Source organism: Monodelphis domestica, chromosome 3, assembly GCF_027887165.1.
Source record: "Monodelphis domestica isolate mMonDom1 chromosome 3, mMonDom1.pri, whole genome shotgun sequence".
Taxonomy (NCBI): domain Eukaryota; kingdom Metazoa; phylum Chordata; class Mammalia; order Didelphimorphia; family Didelphidae; genus Monodelphis; species Monodelphis domestica.
Genome location: NC_077229.1, coordinates 128,909,248 through 128,927,097, shown reverse-complemented (window position 1 = coordinate 128,927,097; position 17,850 = coordinate 128,909,248). Strand labels below are relative to the sequence as shown.

The 17,850-nt window shown below is 33.4% G+C and overlaps 1 protein-coding gene across 14 annotated transcripts in view; it reads right to left on the bottom strand.

Moving 5' to 3' along the window:
• Positions 1 to 17,850, bottom strand: part of CYRIB (CYFIP related Rac1 interactor B) — a 203,276-nt gene that overhangs the window by 92,263 nt on the left and 93,163 nt on the right. The window lies entirely within an intron of this gene.

Here is a 17,850-nt window from a genome sequence, read left to right as displayed (position 1 = left end):
ACTCAATTCTTATCATCTGAGTCCAAGCTGAATATTCTTTCAACTTCATCAAACTATATCCAGGATTTATTTGTGGAGCTGGTGAGAGGAGCACCATTTTTTTCTTTTCTGGCAGATAAATAAATTGTTTTGATCATGTTAGTGTGGCTTTGTTGGAGATATTATAGGAGAAAGGAGGGAATCAGGAAAGATGAATACTCAAGTTCAGAAGATGATAATTATATGGTATTAATTCATATCAACATACTATTTGAAAATTTAAGCCTGAGTAACTGATTTTTTTTGTTAAATTCAATTTAAATTTTATTAGTGTCATCTATATTTATAAGTTTTAACTATTTCATACAAAGCTTGCTATTCAACTTGGACTTTTCATGTTTCCTATCTTCTAAAATGTAGAGAACACAGCTGTTAGGTAAAATAATTGAACTCAAGTCTTACTAAAAGGAAGTTAGCCAAAGCACTAATCTTTTTTGAGACTTCCAAAAGAATTTGAGGACTTGTTTATAAAGACAAAACAGTAACTTATACCTTTTCACTTCTATAATTGCAATCGTTTCACTGTTTATAGAATCCAATTTTTAAAATTATATACAAAGTACAATATAATAGCACCTAATAGTGCTTTGCATGCAGAACGAGCTTAGTATAAAGAAATTATAGTTTTTAAAAATGAGGCAGCTAATATATATATATATATATGTATATATATATATATATATATATATTTATATATATTCTGCATATGTTATCTTTCCCCAAATAGCAAATAAGTTCTTGAGGCCAAGGACCATTTCAGTTTTGTTTTGCAACCCAAAAATTAAGTCTGCCACAGACTGAGTACTAGTTGATCAAAATTTAGATCAGAAAAGGATTGAAAAAATAGTAAGAACAGATCTAGTCCTCATGTTAAACTTGAGATACTGTCTATTATGGATCCCTTACATTTAGGGCAGTTAAACTCTTAAAGGGAATAAAGGGTAGGAATCCAATCTCAAGACAGGGATATTCTCTCTGCTAATATGTCATCTCTGCAATAAGAGTTAACTAGAATAGTGGTTCTTAAATTTTTTTGGTCTCAGCACTCCTTTGCAATTTTAAAAAACCATTAAGGAACCCCTAAAAAGCTTAAGTTAACTATCAGTATTTATCAATAATTTTTTTAATTAAAATCATTTTAGAAATTAAAACATTTTCATATTATTATGAAGTGTTAACCTAAATCACCCCTCAAAGAGTTTTAGGAACTCCCAGACCACAACTTGAAAACAAATGGCAGTGAGGACTGACAGTTTAAGTGACTTTGGTCTCAAAGCCAATATGTGTCAAAAAGAACTTGATTCCATTTCCTTCCAGCTCCAAAGCCAACTATATAAATATATAGTTTTTATATATATATATATTTTTTATTTTTTTTTAATATTTTTTAAGTTTTTTTATTTTTTTATATTTTTTATTTATTATATATATAAATAATAAAATTATTTAATTTTAAGTTTTTTTAAATATATAGAGAGATAAAGAAGCCTCTCACTTTTACAATAAAATATTTATTAAAGCTCCTTCTGCGTCCATAACACACTAATAGTAATTATTAATATTAGTATCAATACAGGTTTTTTTTTTTTATATGATTATAGGATGTTCTTTTTTTTTTTTTTTAATATATTTTATTTGGTCAATTCCAAGCATTATTCGTTAAAGACATAGATCATTTTCTTTTCCTCCCCCCCCCAACCCCCCATAGCCGACGCGTAAGTCCACTGGGCATTAGATGTTTTCTTGATTTGAACCCATTGCTTTGTTGATAGTATTTGCATTAGAGTGTTCATTTAGAGTCTATCCTCTGTCATGTCCCCTCAATCTTTGTTCAATACAGGTTTTTTTAATGAAAAAAATTAGCTTCTAAAAATAGTTCCACTTGAGGAATAGGATAATTTTAATATATAAAGTAAATATTGGCCTCAAAGAGAAAGTTCACTAATTGCACTTAACCCAGAATGACAGCCTCTCTCAAAAGAAGCATTTTAAACATTAATATGAAAAGATATATATTAACATGAAACAAATGTGCACTGAGATATAAAGGGAAGTATAAATTTTAAGAAATTAAAGCTGGTACGAAGCTAATGACTTTCAATACTTTTACCAGATAGATCAAAAAAGACTTTTGAAAGGTCAAAAGTACAAAATTATTTTTAAATGGCAAAGAAGATATGCAAAGAACAGAAGACAAAGTCAAGATTCACTTATAAAAAATCACAAACCTACTGAACAGAGGACTTCTCAAGATTTAAAAGAACAAACTTCATTTGAAAAAAGGCAAGAAAGAGGTGATTCTTTGTTATTTTCATGGATGTTTTCTTTCAGTTTTATGTCCTCTATGTTGCACCATCCATCAAACTACACCATATATGCTCTTATCATCTGCCTTCCTCACTAAAACAAAATATGCAGGCTTTCAAATTAACTGTTCTCCAGTCCTTCTGACAGGACTTTTACACTTTCAAGTCACAAGTGCCATATTTAAATATAAGCTCTATTTCCCCACAGTTCAAAGAATCATGTCTATTCTCCAGACACTTTATTTCCAAGTGGTATTTTGAGGCAGTAAAGGGCATGTACAAGGAGAATATGAGTAGTAGTTTATATTTAGCAGGAACAAGTTTACTCAAAGAAACATTTCTAACAGAGATGTAATGGTAATAATAGTAATAATAATAATAATAATAGCAGCTAATATTTATAGTTTTTACTTATATAGCCAGGCATTCCAGAATGACTTTAGAAGTTGTTTACATATGTATAGCTGTGGGTGTTTTGTTGCTGATAGGTTTTTGCAAATGCATTAAATGAACCCAGATCATTCTTTTTAGGTCCTTATGGTCATTTTATTGCTTCATCAACTGTCAAATATCACTTATTAGACAGAATCCAGAGATAAGAGTAATCTCAGAAATCTAAAGGTCTTATTTTCAAATGAAGAAACTAAGCCCACAAGGAGTGTCTCCCAATGGTCACAGAGGCTATAATTTGGAGAAATGAAATTTAAATTCATTTCATTGGCTCTAGTTCCCTCCCTTCCCTTCTAATTTGCTGTCTAAGGCTGCCTAAAATAAAAAATAAATGCCTGAAAAATAAAAGACCTTAGAGGTGGGCATGGTATGACACAGTACTAAATTTGGAATCAGGACAATCTGATACTAAACCTAAACTAAACTAACTTTACTGAACTTAAATTCTGTCTAAGCTGTGTGACTTAGGCAAGTCACAACCTTTCTGAGCCTCAATTTTCCAATCAGAATAATTGGTATAACAAGAATTATAATTGGCAATAACTATTTATTACAATACAATTTCACAGGTTGGCTATAAGAATCTAATGTGATAGCATAAACATAATGTGATAGCATAAAGCAAACACTTTGCAAAGCTAAAAGCACTGTAAAAACATTAACTACTACTGTATTATTATTACAAGGAGCTCTCTTGAGAATAATTACATGAGAAAGAAAGGGAGAGAGGGGGAGTGTGAGACAGACAGACATATGGACCCCCTAGTTCTTATGAGAACTTAAAATAGCTTAGAAGGCAATATAAATGAGGCATTAAAGGAGGGAGGAAATTTAAAATCTACACAAAAAATCTATAGCTTATGAATGCTATAAGAGGAAAGTCATGTCTTGAGTCTATAGAGGAGTCACAAAAGTCTTAGTACAATTTTAAGCTTATTTATGGGCCACTCTGTAAACTAACAAATGAATGTGCAGTTTTTTAATGCCCACCCCCCCTTAATGCCTCATGTATATTCTGCAACTACAGTTTACTGTAACTAGTATTAAAGTTTAGAATATCCCTAAGACTTATGGGATACTATTTATATACTTCTCACAGTGCCCAGCACAATATTCTTCATAAAGAATCAGTACTTTAAAGTTTATTATAATTGCCAAATTTGGAAAGTACCTAGTATCAATTCTAGATATATATAGATATAGATATATATAGCTATGAAAAGAACAGCACAAAAAAATTGAAATTCATAATCTACTCAATGTTTGGCATAAAACAGTTTAAATAGCAGAAAATAATGATTGATATGCACAAAAAGGTATTAATATTAGTAAAATTTCTCAAAGGGGAAAGAAAAACAGGAATATAAAACATCAACAATACTCATTATATACATTTTTCTCCTGGTTTGGTAAGGTAGCTTTGAATTTTATTTCATAGCACCTCTTCAAAGTATTAACATTGTTTTGAGATAATTTTAATATTAAAAAGGTTATTTAATTTTTAATTAATACATTTCTTGTGTATCTATGTTGTTTTTTCCATTGAAGGAAAAGAACTTGAGTACAGGAACTGTTTCCCCACTGAGGTCATGATGAACTTAATAGAAATTATTGTACTATAAAAAATGACATATATAACAGATTCAAAGAAACTTGTAAAAAATTACAATATATTAATTGATACAGATGAAGTGAGCCAAACCAGTAGAAAAATATATATAACTACAATAATATAAATTTTTAAAGACTTAAAAATTCTGATCAATGCAATAACCAATCATCCCCAGCACTTTGCATAGTATCTGACATATAGTAGGTTCCTAACAAATGCTTGATAACAGGCTCAGTGACTGAAAACTCATTAGGAACCAAGCTTAACCTCTTGGTAGAGAGATAATAGACTAGAGACAGTTACATTTTCAGATATGGCCAACCACTGATTTGTTCTGCTTGGCACGTTTGTAACAAGGAAGAATTTCCTTATTATAAAGGAATAAAGAGTAGGAAGAAAGAGATAGTAAATAGTGAAAATTAAGCAAAAAAAAAAGTAACAGTGAGACATTTGAAAATACAAAGAGGGCAGAAATATCAAAATGTGTATAGTTCTATTAAATTTAATACATTTTAAAAACCAAATCATGTAACAAGTTCACTAACATTCTTTTTTATTCTTTTGGGGATTATTCATGATTATTGAAGTTTAAGTTCATAATAAAAAAGAAAGTTAGACAATAAAATCTACAAACAGCAACATGTGGAGAACCATTGTACTCTGAGACTCCTCTTTCAGCTAGAGCTCTGCAATGGATTTTCTCTAAATCACAGTGAACACTTTTGTCCAGTTTAGTTTCCTTAATTTTATGTCTTGCTTAACATCTTAATCAGAAGATCATTTGACAATTAAATCTTTGGTTATGTCTTTCAAGAAACTTTGAACAATTTTGATTTGTAAACAGAAGAAAACTTCTTGGAAAATTGGCTTTAAGACTGCATTTTATTCTATCAATTCAATTACTTATGCATAATTTTTAAAAAGTACAGAGGCTTTATATTCTCCCCATTTGTCAGATAATTTCAAAAAGATAAAAATGAATGAAGTATTTATTAAGTACTTACTATGTGCAAAGTACTGTGCTGAGCTATGAGGATACAAATAGTTAATAATCTAAGAAGCTCACATTCTAATAGGGTTAAACAACACATTGCAAATGTGTTGCAAGTATGTTCAGAGGCAAGTGGAGTAGAAAGGTCTCATAGTCCTTAGGTTACAAAAGCAAAGTGGCTCTTCTGTGTCATTTCTCCACTTACTGAAATCTTATCAATTTCAATTGTTGAACCATTTGACAGTGTTGAGGATTTTGATATTAAGTGCTTTCTTGTCTGGGTCTTCATAGCTAGGGATATAACACTTGCAGGAACAGTTAGGAGACAGTATCTACACAATGAAAGATATTTCTCCAGTTGATGATTAAGGGCCCTGGGCTCTTTCCATCAAGGTCTGAGGGAAGTTGATGGCCAAGTTGATACAGTAGTTTTATTTGCCTGACACATGCTGCTTCATATCTCATGGACAAATATCATTGTAATTAAGCCCACATATGAAAACAGCTTTTCTATTTTTGACTTTGTAAATTGTCACATAGAGGATAGATGGACTTCATCAGAACCGGTTACAATTGTATAACAACCTTTGGAAAATTTAATGTGCTAAATATCTCAACTGATTTTAAGAGTTTTCTAGACATGATTTTTAGATTTTTTTTTTAACAATCTCTGGTTATTTTGCCTGCCCCTAACACGAGGTGTAAGGCCCATTCTAATAGCTGAAGTGAGATACAATTATAACCCCCAACCTTCCCGCATTCTAAATATATCAATGGAAGATGGGGCAGTTAATCTCAGGGCATTTGTACCCCTAAAAAGCCTCCAAAAAAGGAGCACTTCTCATTTATAACTCTTCAGCTCACTACTTTACTTCCACCAGAATGATATCTAGATTTCTTGATGATGTTCTTAACCCAAAATTAAGTTTTACTTTGTTTAAAAATATGTTTATTACCAAGGTTGAAAGATTTGCTACGTTTATAAAGAATTGTGACAAATATCCATCAGTTCATAGGCTTTTAAAAATGCCATACAGCAACTTATGTGAAATATAGTGTTTGTTTGCTATTGTAATTAATTGGGCTATTGAGAATTTTGGGGATACTGATATCTACATATTTGTAATACTGTTCTTCATTAAAAAAAACCTTACTCAGTGGATCATGGCCAGATATGAAGAGGAAATGGATCTCATTTTTGGTGAGAAAGCCTTGTATTCTACACTTTCTTAACTGACACAGTGTGTCAATGATTATAAGCTATATTTTTGAATTTTTAAAACTTTTATTACATTTTTCTTGCATGTGCAATATTCTCTCCTTTTTTATATTTGAAGCACATGTCACCAGCATTAAGATGTTCTTTAACTTTTTGATTTCAGTACTATAAGTTTAAGATACATTTGCTAATGCATGCCCCCAAAAAGCTTGAGACTATAAAAATGATGCCACTAATTATTAAAAAAAATTTTAAAAAATTATGAGACTCTGCTTAATAATTCTGTCTGATTCCAGGACAAGGTATATACAAAAGAGCCATTGCATAGGGCCAAAGATAAACCAATCCAGGATGGATTGATGCACTTCCAAGCCAATGCAAAGGTCTTGAACTTAGTGGGAAGACTCGAGGTTACTATGTTTAACATTTGTTACGACATAAGCTTTCCTTGTGTCCACACTCACTCTGAAAATACTTACAGACAAGTATCCCAAACCTTGGCTCCTACCTGGATCCTATAATCTGGTCCTTTTTTCTGTCTTTCATTGTGTGGTAACTTTCTGTAGTCCTGGCTACTGACTGGGTAAATGCATCACTGCTTAGATCATTTTAATTAGGCCTTGATTCAAGGACCTGTTATAGATTTATTTTTCCTTTACTTAGAATTTTTACACATAAGATGTTGATAGTCTATATTTTCATCCAGAAATTTTTCTTTTTTATTTGGATTTTTCTGATGCCTTTTTAATTTCTCTTGCCAATTGACTCATATACCTCATAACTCAACCATGCATCCCTAAGTGATCCTGTGTTTTTCAATCAACCTCAACACGGGGAAATGTAAAAAATATTATTATTTAAATTGCAAAGTTTAAATTCCTTTTAAGAAGAATTTTAGGTAAAGAAAGATGCCACTTCTCTGAATCCAGAAACTGAACTGTTGGAGAAGTCACCATGAAGAAGCCTCCAGACCACAAGAAGATCAAGAATGAACTTTGGGTGTAGTTGATTGAACATTTATTTGCATGTATACTTTCATGCCAAAGGGGACTGCCCCCTAACTGGTTTTTTGTCAGTGCATCCAGCAATTATTGGTTTTGTTCTTTTTTTTCTCTTATCCTCAAATTATTGTAATCTTTAAGTTGATTATGTTTTCATGATCCTTTTGGGGAAAAAAGGTTTTTCCCAAAAATGATCACACGGAGAAATGTAAAAATGGAGACCTGAACCCCAGACTCCAATCCCCAGAAGTCCTTGCTCTGGTTCCCAGGATGCTTTGTAACCTCACCTGAATTCTCACCTGGGCGAGATTATTATTTAAATGATTATTTATTATTTATTATTTAAAGGAGCTCTCCGCCTACTGAGCCCTCTTTTTCCTGTTTCCGCTTCCAAGCAGACGCATCTCTCATGATGTAGGTGAGGTTGAATGGGCCTCTTGGCCCACCTAGGCACCTGCCTTCTTACTCATACTTTCTTAAATTCTTAATCTTAAATAAACCTCATAAAAATATAATACTTCTAGCAAGAAACTAATTTTTACCTGCCATAGTTTGGCCTTAAATTTTAATCTTAACAATGGGGATTTAGCTATATGGTGATAACATGCTCTAAAAAACACATGTGGAGCTAAACCACTAGGCAGCCAGGGGGCACAATGAATAGAGCATCACTCTGGAGTTAGGAAGAGCAGAGCTCAAATCCCACCTCTATGAGATTTACTAGTTATATGAACCTGGGCAAGTTATTAACCTGTCTGCCTCTGTTTCCTCATCTGTAAAATGAGGGTAATAGCATGTACCTCCCAGGGTTATTATGAAGATAAAGTGAGATAAAATTTGTGATATGCTTTATAAAACCTTGAAGCATTACTCTTATTATTAAGCAACACAAACTAATCAAATGTCATCCCAAAAAAGACATCTTTTTTTTCCAAAGTGATGATGTACTTAAAATCCAGAATGACTTGTGCATTTCTGGACATGGCCAATGTGGAAATTTGACATTGTCCTCTTTTGCCATTCCTTTTGTTTGGTATTGCATTTGTGTTTTTGTATTGTACTGTATTCATGACAAATACATCTCGCAAATCCTGGCATTTTCACTAGGTAGCCTCCATGTCTATAATGTCTCCTTCCTCCTCTAGGCCTCATCTCATCACTACACACCTGGACTATTGCAATAGCCTTCTGTTTGATCTTCCAGGCACAAGTTCTATCAAACTGGTCTTCCTTAAGTACAGGTCTGACCATGTCACCCCTTCACCAACTAGTTTTCCAGTTTTCTTACACCTTATTCCCCTCACCACGTATACTGAAATCTAGTGACACTGGCCTCCTTCCTATGTTGCTCCTCAAACAAGACTCCATCTTCTCATATTTGGCATTTTCACTGGCTGCCTGGAATGGTCTTCTTCATCTCTGCCTCTTGTCTTCCCTGGTTTACTTCAAGTCTCGGTTAAAATCTCACCTTCTATATAAGAAGCATTCTTTGAACCTCTTTAATGTTAGTACCTTCTCTATAGATTATCTCAAAATTATCTTATCTATATCTTTTTATATATAGATAATTGCGTGTTATCTAAGATCCTCAAGAGCAAGGATGGTGTTGTTTGTTTTTGGGGGGGAGAGGGGTTACTTTGCTTTTCTTTATATTCCAGTGCTTTAGCTTGGCACAACTTAAAAAATGTTTGTTAATTTACTTTGCTGGACTATGTATATTTCTTATGAGAAATTGGGGGGGGGGGTCGTGATTGTTTAGTAAAAGGAGCTCTGTAGGCAGGAAAGAAAATATTTTGTCAAATTTTTAAATTAAATTTTTAAAATTAAAAGACAAATATACATACATGAAAATAGAATTCCTATTCCTTTCAAGTGGTGGCTGCTAAATTTTGTGAGTCTGATGTGGCTCTTCAGTACCTTAATTCTTTCTTTCTGACTACTTGAAGCTTTTTTTTTTTTTAACCCAGAAGCTCTGGATTGTTCCTACAATATTCTTTTAAAGTTTTCATTTTGTGATTACTTTCAGGAGATGTATGGTAGATTCTATTTCCATCTTGTCCTTGGTTCTAAAATATCTGGGCATTTTCTTTTTTGATTTCTTGAAATATGATATCTGGGCTCTTTGTTGTCAAAGTTCAATGATTCTTAAATTAATTCTTCATACTTTTATGTTTTCTTCTACTATTTTTAGTCTTCACTCTTTAAATATCTGATTATATCTCATAGCTTCCATTTGGTAAATTCTAATTTCCAAGGAGTTTGTTCATTATTCCAACCTACTTTCTCACTTTGGACTTTGTTAAGTCAAGCTCTGCAGAGTTCTATAAGGAAGATCTGAACTGAGCTTTTGTCTTCTTGGGACATTCTGAAGCTCTCTTGGAGATATTGAGTGCTGTTTTATTCCAGGATCTCAAGGACAGTTTAGGATGGATATCTTTAAGCTTCCAATGATTCCAAAGTGAACCAATTCAGAGCAAAGTTTGCTCCCTACATTTCTAGTATTAGCTCAGCAAATTCCTGACCCAGGTCTGGATTCGAGGAACATGCTTGTGGATTTGTTCCTAGATGGAAATTCCAGTAGACAGCTGCTGGACTTAGCTACTATCTATCAGATTTAAAGTGCTACAGGTTCAGAATAACAGAATTACAGGCTCCCTTTGGTCTAGGACTCCTGCCCCAGTTATTCCACAGAAGGCTTCAGATTGAGCAAGTAATTAGAAAACAGTTTTTAAAATAAAAGGCTCTTGCTTTTTTATCTCTTGCTCTTCCTCCTTAGGTGGGATCAAAGACACACAGCTGCTACTTGTTTCTGGACTCATTCTTTACTTTGTACACAGCAGAAGAACCCTGACTACCCCCCATTATTCCAGAATTTGGGTCAGTGACTCAGAACTGAGTAGTAAGTAAAAGAATTGCTAGTTGGCACCTATTCCTATACCCTGAACTAATTTGGGAAGTTCCTGAGACCTCTTCTTGCTATAGTCCTCTGATACATAGATTCAGTCTTTCAGTTCTAGGGTGCCAGAATGCTCCTCAATGTTCTCCCTGTGCTCACTTAGGTTGATATTTTTAAATGCTTAATATTATGCCTTTAGTTTATATTCAAATATATTTATAGTAGTATTTTCATGGAAGCAAACACACAAAAGTACACTGAGTACAAATAGATTGAATGGCTGAATAAACTGTAGTATGAAACTAATGGAAAATTATCTTAAGGAGTACCAATACAAAGAATTTTGAAGAAAATGGGAAAATGTATATGAACTGATAAAGACAGAACCAAAAAAAATTTTTTTGACTACAATGTAAAAGAAAACAACTTAAAGATATCAGAATTCCTTTAAATGTAATGATCCAATCTTGACTTTAGAGTACCAGCAGCAAAACATGCTTCCCTCTTTTCGACAGAGAAATGAATAGCCAATGTGTTAAATCTGTTCTGCTTAACTACACTTTTCTGTTAAAGAAGAAGTAGCTCTGCTATGGGGAATAAGGAAAGTAGAGGTCAGTGTTAAGTGGTGTGGTAAAAAATCATCAATAGAGTATTTTAATGATGCCACTAAACCTGTCTTATGACACACTATACAAAATTTTGAAGATCCAAAAGCTGCTAGAAAATACCTCTTTTAAAGAGGTTCTTAACTGACATAGCAAAAAAAAAATACATTGAAAGAATCAAATCAGGTGAAGCAAAGGAATATCATATGCCCTGAAGTCATAATTTCAACCAGGTGAGCTTCTTTCATACTTAAAAACAATCTCAATTTAATTGTATTGCTTAGTACAAATATTGAAGACTCATATCATTCTTGACTCACCTAGGACTGTCTGAACATGTTGCTATTTGCTTTTAGAAAAAAAGTAGGGGGGCAGCTGGGTAGCTCAGTGGATTGAGAGCCAGTCCTAGAGACGGGAGGTCCTAGGTTCAAATCTGGCCTCAGACACTTCCTAGCTGTGTGACCCTGGGCAAGTCACTTGACCCCCATTGCCTAGCCCTTACCACTCTTCTGTCTTGGAGCCAATACACAGTATTGACTCCAAGACGGAAGGTAAGGGTTTAAAAAAAAAAAAGTACATCATTAAGTTTCTCTAGTGTGACTCTAATATAATTCCACCAAATAAGAAAAAGATCTGTAATAAACTGAACATAACCATAACAAAGAAACCTTATGTGACAACATCAGGAATCAGTACCGTAGGTTTTCTCATTTTTATCTTTTGAGCATATCTTCCTTTCCATTGTTAAATACATATTACAATAATTACTTCTACTTTTCTTGATTAACCACATTAATTAATGGAGAATTGCAGAGAAAATCCAAAAGAGAATCTATCTTTGAATGAATTATGGTGGCTTAAACATGAGAGAAGGGAGGGATAAGGTAAAAGAGCTGACAACTTCTTAATGCTTCACTTAGAAATATTAAAATTAGCTTGTAGTCCTTCAGAATATACTTGAGAAGCAGAGTAGTGACAATCTTTTTTGAAGGTAATCACAAGATGTAGGTGTTAGAAGAGATCTTTAAGATCATCTTGTCAATCTTCTCATTTGACAGATAAGAGAAGCTGAGGCCTGTTTTATAAGAAATAAACAACAGAACTGGATTAAGCCCAGGACATCGAAATCTTAATACTTTGGACCAGGTTTTTCTCATATTATTACTTACTCTCACAATACTCTTGCAAGACATACAAAAAGGCAAGCCCATTTTTGAGGTAGAGAACATCATGTATAATCTCTAGTAAAGTGTTTACCACTTCTTTTTTATACCAATACAACTCTAAAAATAAATTTAGTCAGCATCTTTCAATATTAAAAAAAAGGAAATAAACCTGCTAAGGAATCTAAAATGTAATTTCAGCATATGGTCACAACTCTGCTATGAATGAAATAATAGTGTGTTTCAGTTGTCTACTGGATGCTATTCCCTCCATTTGATCTAAATAATGTCCTAAAATGTTTCACGTAATGCTAATATTAAAGTCAATTTGAATCCCCAAGTGCATAACAAATGACAGTGTAGAATGAGTTGAGTGACACAGAAAAGTCATCCTAAAATTTAGTATTTACCATAGCCAACACAACAAAGTTTCATCACCAAGGTTTAACTACTAGTTAATAAAAATTTTGGAAACACAGAACAACCTTTTAAGGTGTGGAGTTATTGTGATCTACCAATGGCATCTGGGGCACCTTCAAAGATTCTTGAGGTATTTAAATAAGAAAACTCACAAAGTGTACTATTTACATGCTGACAACTGATTATACCAGATGTATGGAAGGTATAACCTACTACCTTGCCTCTGCTACTAACAAGAGTTTTCCACTACAAGAGCTTTGTTTGTTTCATTTTTCTCTTTGTATCCCCATAATGAAGCACAGAGCCTGGCACTTAGAAGGCTGTCAAGAAACCATTTGGTGGTAATGACTGCCAGATACATGATAAAACTGGAATATAAACAATAGCTGTGTAAAATTATATTTTGCTTTATAAATTTGGGGATGCAAACCCATTAGCTCATAGCTAGTAGAATCACTGTTTTGTCTTCTGTAGTATTACTGGAAAACTTAGACATAGAGAAATATCATTTTATATTATCAAATATTTACACTAATTCATCTAATTAAAAATCATACATTTAATGAACAGATTGAAATACTATGTTCCTGTATTAAGGATTCTAAAGTTGACTTTTAATAACTTTGAACAGCATGAAAAAGTATTTCCCTTTACAACCGCTTAGAAATGCTGACAATATATTTCAAATGTCCCTTCTGTTAATAGCATAGCATTGTTTCAAGTCAGTGAGCTGCTGAACAAAACAGGATGACATTTCTGTAGTCATCTTCCCAAAGGAAACTAAGGTAGCATGAAATTCATAGCTAACCTACATTTTGCAAGGTAGATACTTGGAAAAGTAAAAATCACACTGCTTTTTCCAAAAATTATGCCATATTTTCAGAATGCTATGATGACCTAATATTCTTTTCCACTGTCAGAATGACAGTGGTCAGGAGTATTAGAAAAGAGCTAATATAATTAAAGAATTTCAAACTGTTTCTTTTCAAATGTCAAGAGGAAAGTTAAATGCTTATCCAGTTCTACATTCTCTATAAGAGCTACAAATTGATTGTTCATGTAAGCAGCCTTATAAGAAAGTGGCCACAATATATCAAAACCTCATACACTTTATTTTAAATCAGCTCAATGTCTTCCCCAATGAAGCAAACAAAAAATAAAATGAGTAAATAAGTCTTTTGTTTTCCTCCATCACAAACTGTTTTTTCAACTGAATTAATAGGTAAATGGCTATTTCAAAACTAAATTTATTTTAAGAGTGGCACTATGGATATGAAAGTATTTAAGATTCTGGAACTAGAAAATTCTAGGACTGGAATAAAGAAGAATTTCAGACTACAAATAAACCAGATAATAATGCATTTTAAAATTAAACAAGCATTATACCAAAGGCTGAACTCTGACATTTCCATCTATGTGGCCTTGAACAAGACTTTTCTAATTTATCTATAAACTTCTCCATAAAATGGAGAAATGGAAATGGAAATAATACTATTTGCAGTACAGACCCCATAGGATTGTTTCTGAGCATCAAGTGAAATTAAAAAATGCATTGTAACTGGAAAATGTTATATAAATGCTAACAATTCTACTTTTAGAAATTTCTTGAAGGGAACTTGTACTCATCTTTTTATTTTCCCCAAGATCTACGGCAATAGGACACATTTTTTTAAAAATGATTACTGGGTGAAAAAAAAGATAAAGGATTTTTTCATTAGCTAAATCCAACTCCATCACATTCATCAATGATCCAAAAATTATCTGGACAAGAGAAAATAAAATACCTAGTTTAAACATGATCTGTTGAATCTATTTTTATTAAGAAATTAATACTTGGAAGTTCAGAAGAATAAAATCTGAGTCATGTTAAATATTACATGTACACTATCCAAATTAAGTTGATCCAACTGTGCCTCTGGATGAAGTATACTGTTAAATTATAACTTTGCCATAATGAGTAGAATCAATTACTGGCCATGCCTCTGGTCAACCACTTTCTTAAGCATTTAAAATCTGCGCAACAATTTGTAGACTACTGTACACGCTATATAGTCTACCACATCTTATAAAAACAACAATTTTCACTCAGTCAGCTAAGGTATTGTTAAAGCTTTTTTTGATTATTTTAATGCTCAATAATGCTATTAGCAAAATTATCTTTATCTGACAGATCATTCAGAGATGTTCATTCTTGAACTTGACAGTTAAAACATATGTATGCCAATAATTAAGAATCATTTTTTAAAATTTTAGCTCTCCAGAGGAAATGTTTTCTTAAAATATTGTTATTATTGAAGATAGTGATGTTTCACTATTCTTCTTTGCCACTTCTGCTGCCAGCAAGATATCTAAAGTCCTCCTACAGGTCTTCATTACCTCTCACCTGAACAAATGAGGATCAGAACTAATAGATGTCATGCCTCCTTCTGAATCCAATTTATCCTATACACAGCTGCCAGATTGTTCTTGTGTACCATTACAGTTCTTAGTACAGTTATGACCAACTCACTCTTGGGCTCAAAAATCTTCAGTGGCTCTTCAATGCCTACAATCACACATTAACAATTGCTTTCTGAACAAGAATCTCTTCCTGGATGGAAACTCAATTTTATGTACCAAAAAAAAAATATTCATTATGAGTTAATCCTCTCCAATTTGGAACTGGACTAGGGTAAGTATAAACTCACTAAAACTACTTCAGCTAGCTACCCTCAGACTACACTTCACATCTGATTCAGTTACACACAAAGAAACTAGGGCCTAGAAGGAAGGATATCTTGCTACCTGTCCTATCTCCCATCCCAAGTTTCTACATGAAAGCTGTAGCAACAGTAATCAAAACTACTACTGCAACAGCTATAGGAAAGGTGAAAGACAAACTGTTCCAATAATTCCCTAGTCACTATCCCTTGAGATTTATCTTAATCAATACTGGACTTCTAGAATCACATCTTACCACCACCACTGTCAAATTCATTCTCCTTCCACAGGACTGCCAAAATAACTTCTATAAGATACAAGTCTGTGTGATCACATCATTGCTCTGCTCAAATAATTTCAGTGGTTTGCAAATGCATATTAAAATAAAAACCCCTTACATTGGCACTTAAGGTCTTTCACAAGCTGGCTACCACAATCTTTCTGACTTTATTTCTTATAACTTCCTTCACCAACTATACACCAAACATAAAATTTACTTCTGCTGCACTCCCCTACTCTTCTCTCCATCATGGTTATTTAAGAATCAACTCAAATAATGACTCCTCAGTGAAGGTATTCCAGGTAAACATCACCCTACCCTTAATTTGTCTGTGCTCTCTCCCCACTTTAAGTTCCTTTATACTATATACTATACTTCTTATATGCAAGCTCCTTGAGGGCAGGGATTATTTTGATTTTTTATCCCCAATGCCTAGTGAAGTGCCTTGTATGTCTTAAGTTCTTAAACATTTTTTTCACTGAAACTGAGACAAATCTCAGTCATCACACAATCATTCAGCATACCCTCAGATCCCTTTATGTTCCTCTTATGCATTCATATGTTAATCTGTATTATATTTAGACAGTAGTGATCTTGACTGCTAAGGTGTAGAAAGACTTTGGTCAGTAAAAGAGTACTCACACTAATGAAACTCTGTAATCTTCTAAGGTATTGAACTAGTTATACTGGTGTATGTTGTTTTGTGTGCATATATAGGTCTATGTCCTGTGCTCCCTTTCTCCCTGCCTCCCCCCAAGAAATTTTGTAGGCTGACATGATTTATCTTTGGGTCACAACCACCCCCTTAACACCTAAAGGTTCATCCCACCTAAAAATACATTTATAAATATTTAATGAATTATACAGAAGAACAAATATTATTCAGATGCCTCAGGACAATGAATTTCTTTTTATAATTTATTGTGACTATAGATACCAGTGATAAAAAATTTAAATTGTCATTTCACCCAATGAATACTGATTTGTTCAGCTCACTGATATTTATCAATGGATTGCCAACTATCCTGCAATTCCAGATCCAAAGTGTTATTTCTAATAGTATGCAAGTAGAGTCAAAAAAAAAGAAAGCATTAGTCTTCATTCAGATCAATCTAATCTTATCTTCAATAACATGCCCAACATATTGAAATCTAAAGAGTAGAACAGCTCTTCAAATTAAGAGAACAAAAATGTGCATTTTCCCCCTTTTACAGAAATATCTTAACAGTTTAAAAAAAAGTGTTAACTGAGTATGGGGTCCATCAACTAACTGGAGATTGAGAAATATAAATATAAGTCCTTAATAGTGAGGGTATTGTTCTACACTGAAAACTTAGCTGAGCAAACCAGAATGGCACTCTGATTCACTGAGAATATTCATGAATTCCATCAGTGCTCTACACACAGTGGACACTCAAATGTTGCTGACTGGACAAGAAAAAGTCTCAAAGAAACACTTTCTATTAGCAGGTTATATTGTAGATTAGCCACAGAAATATTACAGTAAGAAACCACAGCAGCAGAGTTTTAAAATAAAGAAACTATTGCCCAATTTTACATTCAGAAATCAATCAAATATAATCTCCCAGAATCAAGTATCTGATAAGGTCAGGGCATTCAAGACATTATTTAAAAAAAAAACACCAATGGACTCTCTCACTAAAATCTTACTGCCATGAGTTTTTGGTAATTAGAGTAGAATTATATGTTTTGGAAACATCCGAAAGCCACACCCTAGCTGAACGGGAATCAGAAGCCTGAAAGGTGGAAAATGAGGAGGTCAACGAAAAAATAATTTCTTTTAAAACGGGGGTAGGGATGGGAGGGGGAAAGACTGACAGCACAGGAGGAGGGAGATGATGGAGGAAAACGACAAATTTTATATTCCAAAGGACGGCTACAGGGAAGGCTGGGTTCAAGGGAGCAAGCAACTGACGGCGTCCTAGCGAAGACGCAGTGTGAAGAGCTCCAAGAGGGTTCTGGTGAGGCCAGCGTAGTAGAGACAAAAATCTAAAAATCTAGAGGGTGGAATAAGCCTTGGAAGTATGGGAAGGCAAAAGGTAAGGTTGGTAGTGGGGTGAGCGGTGATGGGGAGTCCACGTGGAAGGGGAAAATTAGAGTAGAGGTCAGGAAAAGAGGCAGCCAAGACGAAGAGTTTTTGTAAATAT